The following is a 14,124-nucleotide window of genomic DNA, read 5'->3' as shown; positions in this document are numbered from 1 at the left end:
GCATCGATCCCTGTGGTACACCACTGGTCACAGGCTTCCACTCGCAAAAACAATCTTTGACCATCACCCTCTGCCTCCTGCCACTAAGCCAATTTTGGATTCAATTTGCCAAATTGCCCTGGATCCCATGGGCTCTTACCTTCTTAACTAATCTCTCATGCAGGACCTTATCAAAAGCCTTACTGAAGTCCAGGTAGACTACATCAACTGCCTTCCCCTCATCTGCACATCTAGTCACCATCTCGAAAAATTCAATCAAGTTTGTTAGACACAATCTCCCCCTGACAAAGCCATGCTGACTATCCCTGATTAATCTCTGCCTCTCCAAGTGATTAATCCTGTCCCTCAGTAGTTTTTCCAATACTTTCCCTACCACTGATGTTAGACTCACTGGCCTGTAAATACCTGGTTTATCCCTACTACTCTTGTTGAATAATGGTTCCACATCCACTGTCTTCCAATCCTCTGGTACCTCTCCTGTGGCAAGAGAGGATTTGAAAATTTGTGTCAGAGCCCCTGCTATCTCCTCGCTTGCCTCACATAACAGCCTGAATACATCTCATCTGGGCCTGGGGATTTATCCACTTTTAAGCCGACTAAAACAGCTAATACTTCCTCCCTTTCAATGCTAATATGTTCAAGCATATCACAATCCCGCTCCCTGATCTCTACACCTACATCATCCTTCTCCATAGTGAACACAGATGAAAAGTAATAATTTAAAACCTCATCTATGTCCTCCAGCTCCACACACAGATTGCCACTTTGGTCACTAATGGGTCCTACTCTTTCCCTGGTTATCCTCTTGCCCTTAATATACTTATAAAACGCCTTGGGATTTTCCTTTACCTTGCCCGCCAGTGTTTTTCCATGTACCCTCTTCACTCTCCTAATTACTTTTTTAAGTAATCTGGCCAAAGTGGACTGGGAGCAGCTACTTGTAGGAAAGTCTACATCAGACCAGTGGGAGTCATTCAAAAAGGAAATAGTGAGAGTACACTTTCTATACTCCTCTAGGGCCTCCGCTGTTTTCCGTGCTTTGAATCTGCCATAAGCCTTTTTTTTCCTTATCCAATCCCTGAACTCTCACTATTTCCTTTTTGAATGACTCCCACTGGTCTGATGTAGACTTTCCTACAAGTAGCTGCTCCCAGTCCCCTTTGGCCAGATCCTATTTTATCATATTGAAAGCGGCCTTCCCCCAATTCAGTACTTTTATTTCCAATCCCTCTTTTTCATTTTCCATAACTACCTTAAGTGTTACAGAGTTATGGTCACTATCCCCGAAATGCTCCCCCACTGACACTTCTACCACTTGTCCGGCTTCATTCCCTAGGATTAGGTCCAGTACTGCCCCTTCTCTTGTAGGACATTCTACGTGCTGGTTCAAAAAGCTCTCCTGTATGCACTTTACGAATTCTGCCCGTTTTAAGCCTTTTGCACTAAGACTATCCCGGCTGATACTGGGGAAGTTGAAATCCCCTATTATTATCCTATTATATTTACATCTCTCTGAGATTTGCCGACATATCTGCTCCTCTATCTCTCCCTGACTGTTTGGTGGCCTGTAGTACACGCCCAGCCAAGTGATTGCCCCCTTTTTGTTTTTAAGTTCTACCCAAATGACCTCATCTGAGGAAACATCTAAGATATTATCCCTCCTTACTGGAGTAATTGATTCCTTGATCAACAGTGCAATACCACCTCCTCTTTTACCCCCTCCCCTGTCACCCCTGAAGATTCTATACTCTGGAATATTGAGGTGCCAGTCCAGGCGCGCCAGAGTTTTGAAAAAATAAGGAAAAAGTTCAACAGTGACATCACAAGAAAGCTACGAGGTGATTGGTTGGGTAAGTAACAGCTGTCAGTGCCTGTAAATAGCTTTTAAAAAGGGGGAAATGGTGAGAGAGAGATAGGAGCAAGTCTGCAGGGAAATCACAGAGATGTGCAAGAACTATAGAATGGTGATATTGGGATACTTCAATTACACAAATGTCGATTGGGATAAATTTAGAGTAAAGGGTATGGAGGGGGAAGAATCTCTGAAATGAGTTTAGGAGAACTCTCTTGACTGGCGGCACAGTGGCGCAGTGGTTAGCACCGCGCCTCACAGCTCCAGCGACCCGGGTTCAATTCTGGGTACTGCCTGTGTGGAGTTTGCAAGTTCTCTCTGTGTGGATTTCCTCCGGGTGCTCCGGTTTCCTCCCACAGCCAAAAGACTTGCAAGTTGATAGGTAAATTGGCCATTATAAATTGCCCCTAGTATAGGTAGGTGGTAGGGAAATATAGGGACAGGTGAGGATGTGGTAGGAATATGGGATTCATGTAGGATTAGTATAAATGGGTGGTTATTGTTCAGCACCGACTCAGTGGGCCGAAGGGCCTGTTTCAGTGCTGTATCTCTAAATCTAAATCTAACAAAAATCTAAATCTTCTCGGTCCAAATAGGAAGGAGGCATTACTGGATCTGGTGATGGGGAATGAGGTGGGCCAAGTGTCTAAGGGGGAACACCACATCTTATCATAAAGTTTAGATTAATAATGGAGTCGAGCAAGGAACAATCTAAAGTAGGACTTCTAAATTCAAAAAGGGCTAAGTTCAATCGGATGAAAGAGGATCTACTCAGGATAAAATGCAACCAAAGATTGACAGGAAAAACAGTAATGAAACAATGGGTGATCTTTAAGGAAGAGATGTTTCAGGTACAGGCCAGATACAATCAGACAAGGGCAAAATGTAGGGCAACCAACGCCTGGGCTCCGTCGATGATGAGGGAATATGATGAAATGAAAAAAGAGGGTATATGATGCATGCCCAGTGAATTCTTCAAGTGAGAACCAGGCTAAATACAATAATTTGATATGGGAAGTGAAGAGGAAAATAAGACTGGCAAGAGAGAATATGAGAATAAATTGGCAGTTAACACAACGGAATCCAAAAATCTTCTCCCAGCATATAAATAGTAAGCAGGTAGTAAGTAGAAGGGTGGCTTCGAATAGGGTGATAAAGAGGGTGATATATGCTTAGAGGCATGGGGCAAGGCTAGAATACTTGAGTACTTTATATCAGTGTTTACTAAGGAAGAGGGTGCTGACAAAATATCGGTTGAAGCAGAGATGTTAGAGGTAATGGATGTGGTGAAAATTGAGAGGCAGGATATACTGGAAAGGTTGGCTCTACTTGGAGCAGATAGGTCACCTGCTCCAGAAGGCTTGCATTCCAGGTTGCTAAAGAAAGTGGGAGTGGAGATAGTGGAAGGGCTTACCAAAATCTTCCAATTTTCCCTAGATTCTACATCCCCGAGTGTTAGAAGAGGTAGCTATGGAGATAGTGGATACATTGATGATCATCTTCCAAAATTCTATAAATTCTGGAATGGTTCCTGCAGATTGGAAGGTAGCAAATGTCACCCGACTATTTAAGAAGGGAGGGAGAGAGAAAAAAGGGAACTACGGACCTGTTAGCCTTATATCAGTAGTAGGGAAAATGTTAGGATCTATTCTAAAGAATGTGATAAATGGACACTTGGATAATAATGATCTGATTGGGCATTGTCAACACGGATTTATTGAATGAGAAATCACGTTTGATGAACCTGTTGGAGTTTTTTGAGGATGTTACTAACAGAATTGATAAAGGGGAGTTGGTGGGCGTAGTACACTTGGATTTTCAGAAGTCTTTTGATAAAGTTCCCCACAGGAGGTTGGTTAGCAAAATTAAGGCACATGGGATAGGAGGTAATACACTGGCATTGATTAAGGATTTGTTAACAGGCAGAAAACAGACAGTAGGAATAAACGGGTCATTCTCGCGTTGGCAGGCTGTTACTAATGGGGTACCACAAAGACTTGGGCTCCAGCTGTTCACAGTATATATCAATGATTTGGATGTTGGGACCAAATGTAATATTTCCAAGCTAACACATGACACAAAACTAGTTGGGAATATGTGTTGTGAGGAAGATGCAAAACAGCTTCAAGGGGATTTGGACAGACTTAGTGAGTGGGCAAGAACATGGCAGATGGAATATAATGTGGAAAAATGTGAGGTTATCCATTTTGGTAGGAGGAATAGACGTGCAGGGTATTTCTTACATGGTAAGAGATTAGAAAGTGGAAATGTTCAAAGGGGCCTTGGTGTCCTCGTCAATAAGTCACTGAATAACCTCCATCATGTTGTGTGGCACTACCACTGTACTAAATGGGATAGACTTTGAACAGGTCTAGCAACTGAAAACTGGGCATCCATGAGGCACTGCGGGCCATCGGCAACAGCAGAATTGTACTCAACCACAATCCGTAACCTCATGGCCCAGCATATCCCCCACTCGACCATTACCACAAAGCCAGGGGACCAACACTGGTTCAATGAAGAGTGCAGGAGGGCATGCCAGGAGCAGCACCAGCATACCTCAAAATGAGGTATCAACCTGGTGAAGGTACAACACAGGACTACTAGCGTGCCAAACTGCATAAGCAGCAGCATGCGATAGACAGAGCTAAGCAATCCCATAACCAATGGATCAGATCGAAGCTCTGCAGTCCTGCCACATCCAGCTGTGAATGGTGGTGAATAATTAAACAATTAACTGGAGGAGGTGGCTCCACAAATATCCCCATCCTCAATGTTGGGGGAGCCCAGCACAATAGTGCGAAAGATAAGGCTAAAGCATTTGCAACAATCTTCAGCCAGAAGTGCTGAGTGGATGATCCATCTTGGCCTCCTCCTGAAGTCCCCAGCATCACAGATGCTGGACTTCAGCTAATTCGATTCACTCCGTGTGATATCAAGAATCGACTGAAGGCACTGGATACTGCAAATGCTCTGGGCCCTGACAATATTCTGGCAATAGTACTGAAGACCTGTGCTCCAGAACTTGCCACGCCCCTAGCCAAGCTGTTCCAGTACAACTATAACACTGGCATCTACCCGGTAATGTGGAAAATTGCCCAGGTATGTCCTGTACCCAAAAAACAGAACAAATCCAACCTGACCAACTACCACCTCATCAGTCTACTCTCGATCATCAGTAATGTGATGGAAGGTGTTGTCGACAGTGCTATCAAGCGGCACTTGTTTAGCAATAACCTGCTCAGTGATGCTCAGTTTGGGTTCTGCCAGGACCACTCAGCTCCTGACCTCACTACAGCCTTAGTTCAAACATGGACAAAAGAGCTGAACTCAAGAGGTGAGGTGAGAGTGACTGCCCTTGATATCAAGGCAGCATTTGACTGAGTATGGCATCAAGGAGCCCTAGCAAAACTGAAGTCAATGGGAATCGGCGAAAACTCTCCACTGGTTGGAGTCATACCTAACGCAAAGGAAGATGGTTGTGGTTGTTGGAGGTCAATCACCTCAGCTCCAGAACATCATTGCAAGAGTTCCTCAGGGTAGTGTCCTAGGCCCAACCATTTTCAGCTGCTTCATCAATGACCTTCCTTCAATCATAAGGTCAGAAGTGGGGATGTTCGCTGATGATTGCATAATGTTCAGCACCGTTCACGACTCCTCAGATACTGAAACAGTCCGTGTAGAAATGCAGCAAGACCTGGAGAATATCCAGGGTTGGGCTGATAAGTGGCATGTAACATTTGCGCCACACAAGTGCCAGGCAATAACTATCTCAAACAAGAGAGAATCTTACCATCTCCCCTTGACATTCAATGGCATTATCATCACTGAATCCTCCACTATCAACATCCTAGGGGTTACCATTGACTAGAAACTGAACTGGAGTAGTCATATAAATACCGTGGTTACAAGTGCAGGTCAGAGGCTAGGAATCCTGCAGCGAGTAACTCACTCCTGACTCCCCAAAGCCTGTTCACCATCAACAAGGCACAAGTCGGGAGTGTGATGGAATACTCTCCACTTGCCTGGATGGGTGCAGCTCCAACATCACTCAAGAAGCTCAACACCATCCAGGACAAAGCAGCCGGCTTGATTGGAACCCCATTCACAAACATTCATTCCCTCCACTACCGACGCACAGTGGCAGCAGTGTGTACCATCTACAAGATGCACTGCAGCAAAGTCCCAAGGCTCCTTAAACAGCACCTTCCAAACCCACGACCTGTACCACCCAGAAGGACAAGGGCAGCAGTTGCATGGGAACACCACCACCTGCAAGTTCCCCTCCAAGCCACACACCATCCTGACTTGAAACTATATCGCCGTTCCTTCACTGTCGCTGGGTCAAAATCCTGGAACTCCCTTCCTAACAGCACTGTGGGTTTACCTACCCCATATGGACTGCAGCGGTTCAAGAAGGTGGCTCACCACCACCTTCTCAAGGGCAATTAGGGATGGGCAATAAATGCTGGCCTAGCCAGCGATGCCCACATCCCATGAATGAATAAAAAAAGAAAGCTAACACACAGGTGCAGCAAGCAATTAAGAAGGCTAATGGTATGTTAGACTTTATCACGAGGATTTGAGTGCAGAAGCACTGAAGTCTTACTTCAATTGTATGGAACCTTGGTTAGACTGCACCTGGAATACTGTGTGCAGTTTTGGTCCCCTTACCTTAAAAAGGATATTATTGCTATAGAAGGAGTGCAACAAAGCTTCACCAGACTTGTTCCTGGGATGGCAGGGCTGTCCTGTGAAGAGGGATTGTGGAAACTGGGCCTGTATTTTCTCGAGTTTCAAAGAATGAGAGGTGATCCCATTGAAACCTACAAAATACTTAAAGAATAGACAGGGTAGATGCAGACTGGTTGGGGAGTCTAGAACCAGGGGACGCAATCTCAAAATAAGGGGGAAGCCACTTGTGACAGAGATGAGGAGAAATTTCTTTACTCAGAGGGTTGTGAATCTTCGGAATTCTTTACTCCAGAGGGCTGTGGAAGTTCAGACATTGAGTATGTTTAAAGTAGAGATTGACATATTTCTAAATACCAATGACATAAAGGGATATGGGGATAGTGTGGGTAAAAGGCATTGAAGTGGATGATCAACCATCATCGTATTGAATGGCAGGGCAGGCTCGATGGGCTGAATGGCCTACTCCTGCTCCTATGTTCCTATGTTCCCCTATAGGGGAGGAGCCAGAGGATTGGAGAGTGGCAAATATGACACCCTTATTCAAGAACGAGTGTAAGGACATTCCCAGTATCTACAGGCCAGTCAGTTTAACATCAGTGGTGGGTAAGGTTTTCGAAATAATTATCAGGGAAAAAAAATCAACAGGCACTTGGAGATAATTAAGGAAAGCCAGCACACATTTGTAAAAGGCAAGTCATACTTGACTAATCTAATTGAATTTTTTGTTGAAGTAGCAGAGAAAGTTGATGAAGAGAATGCAATGGATGTCTACATGGATTTTAAGAAAGTATTTGACAAAGTAGCACATAAAAGGCTGGTGAACAAAATTGAGGCTCATGGAATAAGAGGGTCAGTGTCAGTTTAGATTTTAAAAATTGGCTTAAGGATAAAAAAGTGTGTTGTGCTAAATGGTTGTTTCTTAGACGGGAGGATGGTAGACAATGGTCAGTGCAAAAACCATTGCTTTTTTTGATATATTTAAATGACTTGGATATTGGAATACAGAGTAAAATTTCAAAATTTGCCAATCATACTGAACTTGGAGGTGTGGCGGACAGTGAGGATGATATCAATCAACTGCAGCAGGACATAGATAGTCTCCAGCAGAATGGGCAGATGGAATTTAATACAGAGAAGTATGAGGTGATGTATTTTGACAGAAGGGATAGGGAGAGGCAATATAGACTTATTGGCACTGTTCTAAATGTACAGGGATAGAGGGACCTGGGGGTTCATGTGCATAAATCTTTGAAGGTGGCAGGACATATTGAAAGTGTTGTTAGCAAAGCATGTGGGAACTTAGACTTCATATATAGTGAGTACATATTGAGTACAAAAGCAGGGAAGTTATGCTGAGCCTTTATCTTTGGCCTCCTTATCTCGGGAGACAATGGGTAAGCGCCTGGAGATGGTCAGTGGTTTGTGGAGCAGTGCCTGGAGTGGCTATAAAGGCCAATACTAGAGTGACAGACTCTTCCACGGGGGCTGCAGATAAAATTGGTTGTCAGGGCTGTTTCACAGTTGGCTCTTCCCTTGCGCTTCCGTCTTTTTTCCTGCCAACTGCTAAGTCTCTTTGACTCGCCACACTTTAGCCCTGCCTTTATGGCTGCCCGCCAGCTCTGGCAATCACTGGCAACTGACTCCCACGACTTGTGATCAATGTCACAGGACTTCATGTCGCGTCTTTAAAGCGGAGACATGGACAGCCGGTGGGTCTGATACCAGTGGCGAGCTCGCTGTACAATGTGTCCCTGGGGATCCTGCCATCTTCCATGCAGCTCACCTGGCCAAGCCATCTCAAGCCCCGCTGACTCAGTAGGGTGTATAAGCTGGGGATGTTGGCCGCCTCGAGTACTTCTGTGTTGGAGATACGTCCTGCCACCTGATGCCAAGGATTCTCCGGAGGCAGCGAAGATGTAATGAATTGAGACGTCGCTCTTGGCTGACATACTTTGTCCAGGCCTCGCTACCGTAGAGCAAGGTACTGAGGACACAGGCTTGATACACTCAGACTTTTGTGTTCTGTGTCAGTACGCCATTTTCCCACACTCTCTTGGCCAGTCTGGACATAGCAGTGGAAGCCTTTCCTATGCGCTTGTTGATTTCTGCATCGAGAGACAGGTTACTGGTGATAGTTGAGCCTAGGTAGGTGAACTCTTGAACCACTTCCAGCGCGTGGTCGCCGATATTGATGGATGGAGCATTTCTGACATCCTGCCCCATGATGTTCGTTTTCTTGAGGCTGATGGTTAGGCCAAATTCGTTGCAGGCAGCCGCAAACCTGTCGATCAGATTCTGCAGACACTCTTTAGTGTGAGATGTTAATGCAGCATCGTCAGCAAAGAGAAGTTCCCTGATGAGGACTTTCCGTACTTTGGTCTTCGCTCTTAGACAGCCAAGGTTGAACAACCTGCCACCTCATCTTGCGTGGAGGAAAGGTTAAGCCACAACTGGAGTATTGCATCCAGTTCTGGTCACCACACGTTTTAGGAAGGATGTGAGAGTTCTTCAGAGGGTCCAGAAGAGATTTATCAGAATTATTCCAGGGCGGATCATACAAGGACTGGGGGACACAGAGTGAAGGTTTTAGGCAAAAGGGAAACATTTTTACACAGCGAGTGTAATGACCAGGAACCCACTGCCTATGAGGGTGGTGGGAGTGGAGATGATTAATGATTTCAACAGGAAATTGGATCGGCACTTGAGGTGAGGGAAATAAACTTGCAGAGCTACGAGAATACAACGGAGAGTATGGGACTGCCTGGATTGTGTTACAGAGACGGCATGGACTCAATGGGCATTATTGCCTTCTTCTGTGCCGTAATGACTCTTTGACTTGCTTAAAGAATTGCAATGACGCTCGAGTAAGAACAAACTGATGTAGTGTATTCCTTGAGTATTTTAGCACACTACTCATGAACAGCTTCACTGTTAAGTAACTTAACGTGTAGCCAAATAATCACACATGCACATCACAACTCTCAGATAACTCTCTTCACACACACTGAACATGAAGCAAGATTGATTATATTATGTCTTAGGCCATGTGTTCAGGGCTAGGGCAGGTAGGAGCCAATGGTGGAATGGGGAGTGATCTGATTTGGTGGATAAGAGGGAGGGGGAAGAAGGCAGCGGCTGGAGGGGAGAGGGGTTTAAAGAGGTCAAAGGTTACCTTTGCTGTCCAAAATGAATATAAATTTCTTCCACAATTTTACTCACACATGTAGGTTACAAAACCAATCCTGTTGATTTTTATTGAGCCAATAGCTTTTCAATGCTGATTTTGTACATTTAGTGAATTACACCTTCAGCTCAGTGAGGTAATGGTCTAGTGCCATCTAGTTTCTGCAATGTGCAAATTCTCACCATTCTCAGTATTTTACTGAAGGGAGACATAAAACTTTGTATTATACATACCAAGAATATTATGCACACCAATTATCCTGGAGCAACTTGCATTAATAAGTTTAGCAAAGTAAAAGCTCTCAAGTTAATATTAATTATACCTATCTCCTCAGCTCCTTCCCTTTACTGTTTCTTTGTCAGTTTTCTTGCTGTATCTTAGGGGAGAATTTCTACAATTGCCATAACTGTGGCAAAGCTCTGTAGATAAGATGTAAGTATCCGTTTGTGTCATTTCTCCAGGGATTCTGTCGATCTCCACTGATGTTGCAGCTAATCATCAGGAAGGTCCCTATAGAAATTCTAGACAATTATCTTTTCAGGCCCAATCCAGCATGTTCTTGTTCTAAAAGCCTAACTCATCCATATCAAATCTATTTACTTTTTTCAGAAGTGATTTTTCTCTGGTCGAAGTTCAAATGGCAGTATTTAGTAAGTAGAAAAGAAACTTTTTTTTTGAAAAAAGGTGCAGTATTCTGGTGAAGTGCAAGCCAACGATCACTAGCTAATGCTATTTTATCATTCAGCCAGCAACACACGCACATTGTTTAGGGTTAAATGAACAGCATACCACTCTTCAGGGTATGTAGGCTGTCTCAAGTGCCCAGGCTGGAAACTGACAAATCCTTTTTAACACATTGCAAGGATCCTCTTCAATTCCCTCCTCCCTGTGGCAGAAGATATCCTTCCGGAGTCGCAGAGCAGTTTTCGCCCATTGAGAGGCACCACGGGCATAGTCTTCACTGCGCAGCAAATCCAAGAAAAATGCAGAGAACAACGCCAACCGCTGTACATTACCTTTTTCAACCTCAAAAAGCCTTTGACTCTTGTCAACTGTGAAGGCTTATCAAGCATCCTGCTAAAATTTAGCTGCCCTCAGAAGTTTGTCACCATCCTCCGTCCACTCCATGATGACATGCAAGCTGTGATCCTCACCAACGGAACCAGCACAAACTATCTCAGTCAAGATCAGGATCAAGCAAGGCTGTGTCATTGCACGGACCGTCTTCTCCATTTTCCTCACTGCAACGTTGCACCTCACCACCAGCAAACTACCCTCAGGTGTGGTGATAATCTACAGAACAGACAGGAAACTGTTCAACCTATGCTGTCTTCAATCCAAACCCAAAATCACTCCAACCTCAGTCATCGAGCTTCAGTATGCAGATGACACTTGGCTGTGCATTCACTCTGAAACTAAGCTCCAGGACATTGTTGTCTCCTTCTCCGAAGCATATAAGAAAATGGGTCTTTCACTAAACATTTGGAAAACAAACGTCCTCTTCCAACCAACTCCCACAGCACAACACCTCCCCCCATCATTCAAGATCAATGGCGAGATCCTGGAAAGTGTAAACTATTTTCCATTTCTTGGGAGCCTCCTCTCTGTGAAGGCAGACATAGATGATGAGGTTCATCATTGCCTCCAATGTGCTAGCTCAGCCTTCGGCCGACAGAGAGTATTTGTGGATCAGGGTCTCAAACTAGAGACTAAGATCATGGTTTACTGGGCAGCAGTGATCCCTACATTTCTATATGCTTTGGAGACTTGGACAACCTACAGCAGGCACCTCAAAGCACTGGAGAAGTACCACCAGAGATGTTTTCATAAGATCCTACAAATCCAGTGGCAAGAAAGGCCGTCCAATAGCGGTATCCCCTCCCAAGCCAACCTGTCATTTGAATGCCCGACACCAGACTCCCGAAGCAGCTGTTCTACTCAGAACTTGGTCGCGGCAGGGGACTCCCAGGACAGCGGAGATGCTTTAGAGATGTCCTTAAAACATCCCTGAAGAGATCAAGCATCCCCATAAACTCATGGGAATCCCTGGCTCACGACTGTCCTCACTGGAGAAAGCTCATTCGGGAAGGCATGGCACACCTCAAGGGACTTCATCGGGAACGTTCAGAGGTGAAGTCAAGGTAATGGAGGAAGCACAGAAACCTCCAAGCTACTTATCAATTGGCCCTTCGAGCACCAGCTGCCCCTCATGTGGCAGAGTTTGCAGATCACATATTGGACTTATTAGCCATCTCAGAATCTATCGAACGGGAGTGGAAGCAAGTCATCCTTAATCCTGAGGTATTGCCTAAGAAGATTGAGCCAGTGCCCATTGTTTAGGATTAAGTGAACAGCATAGCATTCTTCAAGGTATGTAGGCACTCACCAGTACCCAGGCTGGAAATTGACAGATCTTTTTAACACATATTGATAATAGGCCTCAACAGTCAACCACTGCTTATCCTCCTCACATTTTGTAAGTTACTTTCAACTCTTGTTCTAGCTGTCATGCCTTTCTCAGGGTGAGTAGGCAGTGCCTGGTTACCAAGCCTCTGACAAAGCAACTCTCTGGAATATCAGAAAGGCCAAGTGGGCAAAGGGTGATAAATGTCTGGGACATTAGGTTTCTGCCCCTGCCTAGTACCAAAACAGCTAGCAAAATCACTCATGACAGCTGATGTGACTGTGACAAAGGTAAATTTTCCCTCCTCATCCTTCTTGGCCTGTCTGCAGCCTTTGACATGGTTGACCACACCATCCTCCTCCAAAGCCTCTCCACTGTAGTTCAGCTGGGTGGAACTACTCTCATCTACCTAATCCTATCCAGAATATCACTTGCAATGGGTTCTCTTCTTGCTCCCACCTCATTACCTCTGGTGACTCTCAAGGATCTATCCTTGGCTCCCTCCTATTTCCCATTTTACACGCTGCCCCTCAGCAACATCATCCAAAGCACAGCATCAGTTTTCACAGGTATGCTCATGATACCCAGCTCTACCTCACTACCACCTCCCTCGACTTCTCCTACTGTTGCTAAATTATCAGACTGCATATCTGAGGTCCAATACTGGATGAGTAGAAATTTCCTCCAATTAAATGTGGGGAAGACTGAAGCCATTGTTTTTGATCCCCTCTCCAAACTCTATTCCCTAGCAAATGACTCCACCCCTCTCCCCAGTAGATTAAGTCAGTCTGTTTGCAACCTGTTACATTTGAGCCCAAGATGAGCTTCTGACCACATATTCATGCCATCACTAAGGCCGCCTATTTCCACCTCAGTAACATCGCCCGTCATAGCTCATTTGCTGCTGAAACCCTCATTCACGCCTTCGTTACCTCTAGACTTGACTATTCCAATGCACTCCTGGCAGGTCTCCCACATTCTACCCTCCATAAACTTGAGGTCATCCAAAACTCTGCTGCCCATGTCTGAACTCATACCAAGTCCCCTTCCCCTATCATCCTTGTGCTCACTGACCTACATTGGCTCCCGGTCAAGCAACGTCTTGATTTTAAAATTCTCATCTTTGTTTTCAAATCCCTCCATGGCCTGGCCCCTCCTATCTCTGCAATCTCCTTCAGTTCCACGACCCTCTGAGATATCTGGACTCCTTTAATTCTGGCCTCTTGAGCATCACTCTACCATTGGCAGCTATGCCTTCAGTTGCCTAGGCCCTAAACTCTGAAATTCTCTTCCTGCACACCTCTAAATCTCTCTCCAGCGCTTTCCTCCCTTAAGACACTTGAAAACTACCTCTGGCCAAGCTTTTGGCCATCTGACCTAGTATCTCATGTGGCTTGGAGTCATATTTTGTTTTATAATGTGCCTGTGAAGCACCTTGGGACAATTTATGATGTTAAAGGTGCTATATAAATGTGAGTTGCTGTTCACTTTTTCTTAAATGACATCAAACATTCGTTAAATGTGCTTAGATGCCATTTGTTTTAATACGAATGCAGGGAAGTGCAAAGAAACTGGTTGTGTTGGGGAAATCATTCATAGTTAACTTGAAATCCTATTTAGCATGGCATTTTGTAGGAGCAAGATTAGAATCACAGTACGACACAGTAATTATCTGCAACTTTTAAGGCAAAACAAGCACCAAGTTTCGTGTTCCATCTGAAATGCTTTGTATAGTGACATCAGATAATATTGCACTATATCACTGAGAAAGGCTGGAAGTGGAAAATAGATATGGCAATTTAATTTAAAAGAAAAAACTCTGGTTATAATGTTTGAACACATTGGAGTTTGTACCATCTCAATATACTCTACTGGCTTTTATTGATTCCACTTTGTATCTTCAAAATGACTCCTTTGCATATACTTGCCGTATGATTTCCCTTATAACTTTGATCAATGTGCAGCCATCATTGGATCTTAAATGTGTGG

Source organism: Heterodontus francisci, chromosome 20 (assembly GCF_036365525.1).
Source record: "Heterodontus francisci isolate sHetFra1 chromosome 20, sHetFra1.hap1, whole genome shotgun sequence".
In the NCBI taxonomy this organism is placed as follows: domain Eukaryota; kingdom Metazoa; phylum Chordata; class Chondrichthyes; order Heterodontiformes; family Heterodontidae; genus Heterodontus; species Heterodontus francisci.
The sequence above is the reverse complement of the archived record's forward strand: the minus strand, read 5'-3'. Positions refer to the sequence as shown.